Raw genomic sequence first — 12287 nt, 5'->3', positions numbered from 1 at the left:
TTTGTGCTATTTCTGTACAGCAGCTGGATACCAAACACTACCGATTGGTTGAAATTGTCCTTGAAGTGGCCATCAGGTTCTAGCATGGGTTCTCAACAACACTCTACCCCTATGCGCAATGCATCTTACTTCAGTTTTGTACCTGACATAACTTCTGTGAAATACCTCTTAGTCACCCTCATAGCCTACCTTCTAGAAGAGAGTAATGGAGCAGGAGCCCAATTCTAATCAGTTCTTGCACAATCAAGCCACCATAGTCCTAAACAAGGACTGCTCTTAGGATAGTGACTGCTGACCATGCTACTTTGCATAAAACTGCTTGTGAAAAGGATGTAATGTACAGCGAGCCAGTGTACATCCTGGATAATGAAACAGAGAAGAATTTAAAGAATGATAGACAAAGACTACACAAGAGATTATAATGTGATTATAGATCAGGAAAAGCTTGGTGGGAGATGATGGCTCAAACTATGCTAAAACCAAGAGTATTTGCTTGGTTCAGATTCTGCCACCCTGACATTATTTCTAGGTAATCCCACGGGTTTCAGAAATGAGGTACTACTTAGTGTAAGAGTCTAGAGTGTTGTGAAAAAAGGCAAACAAGAGCTTGGGGTACATCGATGTATCTCACACATATATACGCTGTCACACAGTGTCTGTGTGCATATATGTGTGTGTTCATATGTGAAAAAATCTACTGAAGTATATTCCAGGGGGCTGTCTCTCACACATTTCTTACACATACATATATATTCGAGAGAGTAAGCACCATGGAATATACTTCTATAGATTTTTTCAGGTACTTTTAGGGACTTGGAAGCTCATGTTTAAAATCATGCAATTCCAGCCATCTTATTCTACAAAGGATATGGAGATAGAAAGGGCTCCATGGAGAGCAACCAAAATGATTCAGAGTTTTATTAATATGATTCATAAAGAAAGATTAGCAAGATTTAAGCTCAAAGGTAGAGGTTCTTCTCAGCATGCAGAGATTTATCTACATAACTCTTAATGCTACTTGCACATGTAATTCCCTGTGCACCACGATGGGATGGGGGAATAAACCCTAAAAGGAATATAATAGAAATGACAGAAGCAGACTAAAAGGACTGATGCTCATAAATTGTTTGATAGACATAAGTTGAAATGTCCATTGACGTTGAAGGAAGAATTTCTTTACCTAATATATGGTAGTAGTATTAAACAAGACAGCATTAGAAGTCTGCAACTGTAAATCATATGCAGTTCAGATGCTAATATACAGTTAGATCATTATTTTTTAAAGTAAAAGGGCTTTGATTAACTCTATTTTTTTTCTTTCTGTTGTAGTTTCTATTATGTTTATTATGTTTTTATATGTGTGAAGGATACATTCAAATAGTACGTTATTTCTGCTTCTGATAAACACAGATAAATATTAAAAATGTCAACAAATATTAGTTCACACCATTATAAAATTTTACATAAACTTACCCTGTAATGATTCACTGTAACGAGTACAAAAATATATTAACAAATACCATTTGGATAACAGCAGACATCATTGTGGATAGTTTTCTGAAAACATCCACTCAAAGTGCAGTGGCCGTCAAAAAAGTGAACAGAATGTTGGTAATCATTAAGAAAGGGATAGATAATAAGACAGAAAACATCATATTGCCTCTATATATACCCATAATATGCCCACATCTTGAATACTGCATGCAGGTGTGGTTGCCCCGTCTCAAAAAAGATATAATGGAATTGGAAAAGGTTTAGAAAAGGGCAACAAAAATGATTAGGAGTATAGAATGGCTTCCACATGAGGAGTGATTAATAAGACTGGGACTTTTCAGCTTGGAAAAGAGATGACTAAGGGGGAATATAATAGAGGTCTATAAAATCATGACTGATGTCGAGAAAGTAAATAAGGAAGTGTTATTTATTCCTTCCCATAACACAAATTAAACTAAAAGGCAGCAGGTTTAAAACAAACAAACCGAAGTATTTCTTCACACAACACACAGTCAACCTGTGGAACTACTTGCCAGAGGATGTTGTGAAGGTGGGGACTATAACAGGGTTCAAAAAAGAACTAGATAAGTTCATGGAGGATAGGTCCATCTATGGCTATTAGCCAGGATGGGCAGGGATGATGTCCCTAGCTTCTGTTTGCTGGAAGCTCAGAATGGGTGACAAGGGATGGATCACTTGATGGTTGCCTGTTCTGTTCATTCACTCTGGGGCACCTGGCATTGGCCATTGTCGGAAGACAGGATATTGAGCTAGATAGACCTTTGGTCGGAATCAGTATGGCCGTTCTTATGTTCTTAAAGACAATAAGGTTGCAGTAGTGTAAATCAAGGCAGAATATGGCCCAAAAGGAATATGGAAAGTGGAATTTAATGCATACTATTTCAAAGCATTTGTGCTCTCTAGTTTTATTTAGAAACATCAAAGTGATATCCATCACGATGGATCACTTCTGCAAATGTTATTTTATTGTGAGATGATCTTGCAACCAATTATGCCCATGAGTAACTCCACTCATGTGAGTTCAGTCCAACTGCTCATGTTTCAGGAATCAGAGCTTGTAGCAGAGCCAGGCTGCCTAATTGGCTACCTCACTTTATTGGCTGGAGGGTCCAGCAGGCTGGCTCTTAAGCCAGCAGGAGCAGCCAGCTGGCTGCTCAGTGCTCATGCCCACCACTGTGACTGCGGCTGCCTTGTACCCAGCCCTGTTTCTCTCCTGGTCCTGCACCTGCCTTGAAACCCTCCTTGCCTGCTACCGTGCTTCCCAGTTCCTGACCTCAGCTTGACCTGTGGTTCTGGCTTCTGACTGCTGCCTCCAGCTTGACACTTGGCTCTGGTATCCAGTTTCCTGCCTTCCGGCTTGAGCCATGGCTCCAGTTTCTGACTACTGACCCTGGCTCTGACACTTGGTGCCTGATACCTGCTCTGACCGCTAGGCTAGACCACCCTCATACTGGTTGCCTGACATCACGTGTGTAAAATTATTCCCATGACAAAGTTACTAAGTGTTTGTAAGATTGTCTCCTTAGTCTTCAAGTCCCTATCTATCACTTTTGAATATAAATCATTGGTGTTCTAGACTGTGTACATCAAGTCCAGGGTACAAACAGCAGGCACACAAGTGTTTTCATGAATGGGGCTGTGATCAATACTAATTTGTGAATTAAACCTCTGCCACCTTACACTGAAAAAAACATTTTGATGTAGTTTGTACATGTCCACTACGTTCTGCAGGAAAGAAAGCATGAAAAGGATCATCATCAGTGAGATTTCAGTAAAGAAATCTTCAGCTTGTTCTGAATGCAGCACCCCAGCTGCTCAAAAAAACAGTTTGCCAGGCACACACCACCCTGTTATGCTGCTTTCTGAGTTGTGTCCCCGTTGAACAAGGAGTCCAGTTCAATTCACGTATTTATTTCCAAAGCTCTGGATGGCATTGGTGTTGGCTAGCTAATATTCTAAGTCTCTTGCCATGACCATGACCTCCCACAAGAGCTGTGTTCCAGTGGAACAATACTACTGTTGGCCAATAGAGAAAGGCTCATAACCACAGGAAACTCACCTCTTCATCCAGGCTTTCATATAGCAGCACCCTTAGTCTCAGTCACTGGAAAAAAAGTTGAAACTCCTAAGTCTGTGTCTTGGTGGTTGGGAAGACAAAGAGAGAGAATTGTCATCTTTTAAATTGGGGGGGAGGTGCTCTAATTACTGTGAGGGTGTGAACTATATTTTGGCAACAAAAATGATTAGGGGTCTAGAACACATGACTTATGAGGAGAGGCTGAGGGAGCTGGGATTGTTTAGTCTGCAGAAGAGAAGAATGAGGGGGGATTTGATAGCTGCTTTCAACTACCTGAAAGGGGGTTCCAAAGAGGATGGCTCTAGACTGTTCTCAATGGTAGCAGATGACAGAACGAGGAGTAATGGTCTCAAGTTGCAGTGGGGGAGGTTTAGATTGGATATTAGGAAAAACTTTTTCACTATGAGGGTGGTGAAACACTGGAATGCGTTACCTAGGGAGTTGGTAGAATCTCCTTCCTTAGAGGTTTTTAAGGTCAGGCTTGACAAAGCCCTGGCTGGGATGATTTAACTGGGAATTGGTCCTGCTTCGAGCAGGGGGTTGGACTAGATGACCTTCTGGGGTCCCTTCCAACCCTGATATTCTATGATTCTATGATTCTATATAGTACCCAGATGGTTAGACAGCTAGAAGAAACTTTACATTACAAAGTACTACACCTCCGAGACCATCTGAAGATAGATCTGTGGGCCCAACACAACACAATCTGTGGTAGCTAAGAGCAACTATACAATTGCTACTTTTTTAGATTCAATCAGTTATGACTCTAAAAGGGTTTAACCTTTAAATATGAGAAATTAGCTAAAGTCTTATAGTGGCAGAGATCTGAATTACATTAGCTGTGTTATCTTTGTTTCTGTATGTAGCACTCTATTGTGGGGTGAGAGCTACTGGGAAGTCATGCTCTGATGGGGGCATAGGATTCCTGAGCTATATGCTAGATAATTAAATGGGTCTGACCACTTCCAAGTATTTATCTTTGTAAAAAAACAAAAGAAAAGCAATGCTGCTACTGGATTACCCTTAGACATGTAGATAGCTGCTTAGATAGGGAATACCAACAGATTAGTTATCTCTATTGCTTGAGAAGCCTTCCTAACATCAACAACTGGTCTTGTTTTTTCTTTGGTTTGGGCAGATCTTTATGTATACAATTCTGTTTAAGTTTTCTTTCTCCTTATCCTCCCCCTGAACCAATTTCCTCATTGGTTAAAAGGTTACATTCTGATCCAAGAGGGCAAAGAAGAGGAGACCAGTGGTTGCTGGCTGTTGTTTCCTCTTGTTGATGGAAAGTACCCTATTTTCATTCAAGCCATTTCTCATGAAAATGTAAGCTATAACATGTCTTAATGTAAAGCTTTGTTTAAAGTGTGAGTGCGAATGAAATGAGTACACTGGTACAAGTGGGAGTGTAATGCACTTTGGACAAGAACTACAAATACATAGGTTAATATATGCTCCCACATCACTGTAGTATCTCAGCATGTCACAGACATGACTGGGTTTATCTGTACAAGGCCCTGTGAGTTGGAGATAAATACTTCATCATTTTACAGATAGTGAAACTGAACCATGCGGAAATGATCACAGTTGCATAGGAAGTTTGGTAGAGGCTGGAGTAGAATCCAGCTTCCTGCTGAATGCCTTAACCAAAAGCTCATCTTGACTTCTGCTAAGTGAGTATGCTGATGTGGGGAAGAGCATAGTGAAATCTCTAGCACAAGCAGCAGGGATGGCCTGTTATCTAGTGTTAAAGAGAGCCTCTAGGCCCAGCTACCGCACCAGATGGTGCATCTCAAGAGGTGTATTCTGCCAGGTTTCCCACATTCCCAGTTGACTGGTCAGCAATGATGGTCAACAATAAGCACTATTCAGAGGCATGTGCCTGGTGATACTTTTCAAAGGAGGAGCAGAGTATGCTTATCAGTGCATTGCAGCTGCCCACCCTGAGGGATGTGTGTGTTGGCAAAATAGCTCTTGTATCAGATACCAACCAGTAACACTCCCTTCCATATCCCTGTCTTTCCTGAACCCCTATGGGACAGATTCTCTGGATTGTTCTAGTCAATTTGAACTGATCAGATGGCACAAAGAAAGTCAAAACATGCCCTAAATTCCCTGCTGGGGATATCATGAGCTCCTATATCTTCCTCCCCACAGCACCCCAGTGCAGGAGTAACCAGAGTGTCAAGAGCTCCAACTAGTGCAGTTTAGAGCAGTCTCCAAGCTGCTTTTGATTGAGCAGCCTTCAAGCTGCTGTTTGGCCAGGGCAGAGAATTAGGGCTCCCTGACAATTCAGAAGCTGGATACTACAGAGACTCTGCCCCTTAGTGTTTAGCATTCATTAAAAGGAAAACATGGAATTAAAACAAGAGAAGACCATCTGGCCCAGTGTGCCCTCAGTTTAAATAGCATGAAATCACTCAAATTTACATGTTCTTTGGGGCTTTTTGGATGAGAAATTGGACTAACTTAAGAACGCTTTTCAGTTTTAACTGGGGCACCTCTTGGCTTTCAACGTATTAAATCACCATCAGCGTAACAAACAGCTCCATACTAATGTGGATGTCAGGACTAATCACTGTTACTGTATTAGCAGATTACAAAGTTAAAGGAAATTTCAAGGACTCTTCTTCTTCCTCACCCTAACAGTCTCTCTTTAGGATAATATATCAGTGTGATGTATACCAGTATAGGACCAGATTGTGCAAGAAATGCCCCTACACACACAATCTTCCAGTGGACAGTCTAACCACAGGTCTGGTGTCTGCGCTTTGCTGAGTGCTGGGCCTGCTCCCCAGTAACACCATGACCTTGGACTCTCTCCATGCTGGCCTTCAGAGGTGGCCCGCCACAGAGGGGAGCACATACTGCCTTGAAAAGGTGTCGCATCAGGTGCATGCCCTCTTTGCCCCATGCAGCTCTAGGAGGCAAAGTGCTTCCTGGGATTCCCAATGGACAGTGCAGCTTTGCATAGCCTCCAGGGCAGGCTTGTGTCTGCCAGGTACAATCTGGCCTGTAGTATCCACCTGTTATCTAACTCCAAAATATAGCTTGTCAGCACAGTAATGTTTTCAAAGTTTATCATTTAAAGCATTGTTCTAACTGAATCATATGTACAGGGGTCTTTGAAAGATATTGATAAAGGCATAGATAAAAAAGTAAGTTTAAAAAGGATTTGTTACTGAAGCCAATGGTTTAGAAGGGAAACTGGAAAAGACACCAGCACATGTCACAATGGAATATGCCAACTGTCAACTCTGGTTCCTTCTCTGCAGGATTAATTACAGTGGACTTGTAGCAATGTCATTTAGTAATGAAGGGCTCCTATCAGGAAGAAGAGTACAGTTAAATGTTGATGAAAACAGTTAGTTTGGAGTGTTTTCTTAGCTTGCTACTGGTTTAAAGACTGTGTGTTTAAGTCTTCAGAAAGGAATGGTGTCTCAGAAACTGAATGATAAGACAGAACTTTGCCTGGAAAATTCTCTATTAAAAGCTTAACTGTCAGGCAAAAAGTAAACTAGATCAGGTTCAGCTAAGTAAATTTTATTCCCACCGTGGATATTTCTACTGAAATGCTTCATTAAGATTTAAGATATCTACTACTAATAATAACGCACGTCTCTTTTTAAATGACACCCCATTAGCAAACGAAGCAGTCTATAATAAAAGATATATATGTAACTGCAAGGGTATTCGAATCTTAGGAGTGCTCCAGAACAGCTATTTGAGTCAACAGGGATTTTTTCCTCCCTAAGATCTTTGGAGATGTTCTAGAAAACACATGAGAGCTGCATTACCATAATGAAACTAGAGGCACTTTTAAGATGATTTAAGATTTAAGATAAAGCTAGCAGGTTGTCAAAACAGCTGGATTCTATTCCCATCTCTGCTACTGGCTCACTTTAGAATTTGGTAAATCATTTAATCCATCTGTGTTTAGTTTCCCCATCTTTTAAATGGGGAATAAACAGAGGGTTAGGAGACACCATTAATGAATGTTTATATAGCCCTTGATGCCTTTGGATGAAAGGCGCTATATATAGTTAGTGTTCAGCATTTTTCTATTAGTATTCTTATAGCCTCTAGGCCAATCAGCAAACATCCTTACTGTGTATGATACCTTTTAGGTGCTTCCAAGAGATAATACAACTTTCTAAAGTTAATTATAAACAAAACCATGCAGCATACTGATTCTAGTGAATGGATGAACACAGTGAGATCTTGACCAAATATTAAAACCACTCTAAATTAGAAAATAAGGCTCATGCAATGAAAGGGAGTAAGATGGGGTGTCCCATTATATTCAGAACAATTTAAATGCTTTTTTTACTAAATAATTTAGACAGATTCATGTTTTATAAAAACCTGTAAAATATAAATGGTGTTAGTTCTTCTGAGTTACTTTTCTGGACAAAGAGTGTCTCCTTGCTCTTCCATAGAGTGCCAGAACCACTTAGCTTCACTCTACAGTTCTTTCGCTTTACCACTTGATGTTAAGTAGAGGGAATGAGAAGATACATACTCTTTGTTATTGACACAAATTTGAATGAATGATCCTTCGCATGAGAACTTTCTGATGTGTAAGGGAGTGTTGTGGATATAAGAAAACACCTCTTGAGGCGATGTTATGATGCTCTTAGATGTCCCAAAAGAAACACATTCTTAACTATTCGACCCAATTCTGAAGAATAATGTAAAGATGAGAGTTGTGAGTTTACATTCAAGTTTCCTAACACATTCTGGGCCAATTTCATTTGATTTTATGAGGACTCCACGTCTTAACAAAAATTATAAAATTAAATACTATTTAAAATGGTTGCTTTGATCTTTGCTTACAAAATGGGATAGTGTAAGTTGTTTATCAGGTTGATAATATTGGTTGAGTCTAAAATTAGCAATTATGGGAAAAAATGCTTTCTTGAATGTATTTGCTTAATTCAGCTCATGATTCAATCTGGTCATGTATATTTGCACACTTTTTTATGTTTGTGGGATGGGAGCTTACATTTATGAAAATATAGATATTTGTGCAAAAATGTATACATGTATGTATAAATGAACAAGTTCATTAAAGCTGGTCAGGAAATGATTTTTTCTCCTTGAAAATGTTGATAAAAATGAACATTTTAAAAAAAATTGTTAAAACATTTCTGTGAAAAATTTTGGTTTTTACCTGAAAAGCCAAAAAATCTTCAGTTTTTAGCAAGCAAAAACTATTTTTTTGTTTTAAACCAATAATCTAAATCTTTAAAACATTTTTTTCTTTTCAATTGTTCATCATTTTTCAGTTTTGTTGATAAAAAATGTGAATATTTTCACTTTAAAAAAATCATGACAAATTTTGTTTTTGATGAAACCCCATTTTTCAGCAAAATTTTTTTAATGGAAAAAAAGGTCTACTGGCTCTATTATTCATGATTAAAATGACTGCCTGGTGCTTCTATATATTGTAATTTAATTTATACTATGATAGCACACAAAGGTCTCAGCCATGATTGTGGGCCCCTTTGTGCTAGGCATTATACAACCATAGAAAGAGAAATCCCTGTCCTAAAGATTTTAAAATTTAAGGCTCTTATCTTGAAAGCCAAATTGGTATGGGGACTCCAGAACCCTTGGATGTCACGGATCCTGGGATCCATACTGCTGGGTTGCATTGACCTAAGAAAGAGTTTTTGGTAACTTGGTGGGGATCTGCCAGGAGATACTGTAACCAAATATGAAATTTTCTAGATGGCCAATAAATGTAGTTTATATGTTTCTTGCTTTCACACAGATATTTTAAAATCTAAAATGCACATACATAGGCAATTATAATGCTTTATTGTCCAAAAAGGACAGGAAAAGATTTTAAATATCCTAGGCCTCTTTTTATTTCCTGCTTTCTAACATGTTTCCAACTCTAACTCTGTGAGAGATTCAACATCCAGTGATGTTTTGTCTCATACAGCTCCTATATATATATATGTTATGCCAGACAGCAGGGGTGGCCAATCTGAGCCTGAGAAGGAGCCAGAATTTACCAATGTACATTGCCAAAGAGCCACAGTAATACATCAGCAGCCCCACATCAGCTCCCCGCCCCCCGCTACCAGCACCTCCCACCCACCAGCAGCCCCACCAATCAGCACCTCTCCCTTTCTCCCCACACCTCCTGATCAGCTGTTTCGTGGCGTGCAGGAGGCTCTGCGGAGGAGGGGGAGAAGCGAGGGCACGACAGGCTCAGGGGAGGGGGCGTGAAGGGGTGGAGTGGGGGCAGGGCAAAGCCAGGGACTGAGCAGTGAGCACCCCCCGGCACATTGGAAAGTTGGTGCCTATAGCTCCAGCCCTGGAGTCGATGCCTATACAAGGAACCACATATTAACTTCTGAAGAGCCACATGTGGCTCTGGAGCCACAGGTTGGCCACCCCTGCCATACAGCCAGGAAACAGAAAATATTCTGTGTGAATTTAAGTGGCCAATCAAACAGCTTGAATAGTAAATTCTGAAGATTCTAATGAATACGCACTACAGTTTGCAAGAACCCAGTTGGCTCAAAGAACAATTACCAACAGTGAACATACTCAGAAAAATCATATTTGTGAACAAAAAAAGGGGGCTATATCTGACAAATTGTTCATAACAAATAACTTAACCAGCTCCTGTTAGCATTTAGGGCTTGTCTTAATCCTCAGGATTATGTTACAGCAAACTAAGATCACTTTACTCCTAAATTAAATATGATTTAATTTATGTGCATTGATTTCACACTTTTAGTTGAGTCACCTTAACTTTTGAGTGCCACTTTGTAGACAAGCCTTTAGATATTATAGTGATAGACAAGATATTATCAAAAAGGCATTTTTATTTTACCCGCATTAGTCATCTTCCTCCTTACGGTGGAGGAAACTATTTGTGAGACTAAAAAGAGGCTTAAGGAGTAGGTTAGGATTTTTTATGTGTATTTACTTGCCAAATGAGGGCATTAAGGGCCTGGTGCTGGTTTTAGACTGCTGAGAGTGTAGGTTCAGTATCCAATCCAGCTCCATGTTAGAATTCCCATTTACTTCAGTGATACAGGATCAGAGCCTCAGACAGCTGGAGATCATGTCCGCCGCTGGCCCACATAATAATATACACACCATTTTTCCTATCCTATGGGAAACTCTCTAGGGTTTACACAAGCACTAAGGCCAAGATTTTCAAGAGTCATTAATTATTTTGGGTTGCTCAGTTTTGATTCTCCAACTGAAACACCTTAAATGGGCCTGATTTTCAGAAAGTGCTGAGCACTGCCTTCTGAAAAACAGGCTCCTATGAAGTATCAGATTCAGCATCCAAACACTGACAGCCAATATCACTAGTTGCTTCTGAAAATCTTGGCCGAAATGCATTTGAAAGTCTCCATTTCTAAAAATAAACGTACTTTGCAGAATAATTTTGTAACTCACAAAAGTTAAGAAAGACACATGATCAGCCTAGCAGTGCAGATAGTGCCACAGGGAATAGGAGCAAATATTTAAAAAGTATACAAGGAGATTCTTTCTCAGGTGAAGTACCGCAGGACTGGTCTACACTGGGAATTTATATCTGCATAGCTACATCTCTCAGGGGTGTGAAAAATATACACTCCTGATAGATGTAGCTGTGCTGATCTAACCTCCAGTATAGACAGGGTTAGGTGGATAGAAGAATTCTTCCATGAACCTAGCTACTGCCTCTTGGGGTGCTGAAGTACCTCCGCTGATGGGAGGACTCCTCCCACTGGCATAGATCATGTCTACACTGAAGTGCTACAGTGGTGCAGCTGCAGCTGTGCCGCTGTATTGTTTTAAGTGTAGACATACCCACTGACTTAAGAAAAGCGAATCAGAATCTATTATATATATATATATACAGCACATGCTGATGAAATCTATAGGATCTCTGAAGGGTTGATAACTGCTTTAGTGGCATGTTCACCGTAAATTCAGGGACATATGTTTTTGGAAGTATAATAACATAAAATAAAATGCATTAAATGAACTCTGTGGGTCAAGTTCATAGTGTAAAGTCCGTTGAAGTCACACCAGACATTATTCGATCCTATATATATTGAGCCCACTAGTGGATTAAACTGAGAGTAAGTAAGAATCAATATCTTGACACAGTCTCACTTTTATACTTTGTCATTAATATCCTTTGTACCTGATCCCGAAATGTAAAGGAATATGGAGACTTCTGATTCATGAGCATGATCCTAAGTGATGCTAAGCATCCACAGGTCCTGTTGACTTCAAGGGAAGTTGAGGATGTTTCACACCTCATAGAATTGGACTTCAAATGTGTTGTACTGACAATTTTTGTACTGTAGGAAACTATGCTTTCTGCACTGTTTATGGGACTTGATAGAAAAAGGGAATATCCAGGTATGCAATGAAACATCAAGGAAGTAATAAAACTATCATAGTCACATGTAACTTAGGCATCAGAATTACATAAAAGCATATTGAATGCTAACTTAACATAACATTTGAATAAATCATCATGCTCACTGAAACATTTATTTCAGCTAGAACCGCATACTGTAAGCTTCTCATACATAAACATTTTTTGGCATTTATTTATGAAAACTTGGCTCATGCATGCTTTATTTATGCATTAAAAATAAGGGATAGATAAATGAATTTCATATTTATAGCAGAATCCTCCAGTCTGCTGCCTACTGTGATT

Source organism: Lepidochelys olivacea (assembly GCF_965140295.1).
Source record: "Lepidochelys olivacea isolate rLepOli2 genome assembly, chromosome: 1".
NCBI lineage: Eukaryota > Metazoa > Chordata > Testudines > Cheloniidae > Lepidochelys > Lepidochelys olivacea.
The sequence above is the reverse complement of the archived record's forward strand: the minus strand, read 5'-3'. Positions refer to the sequence as shown.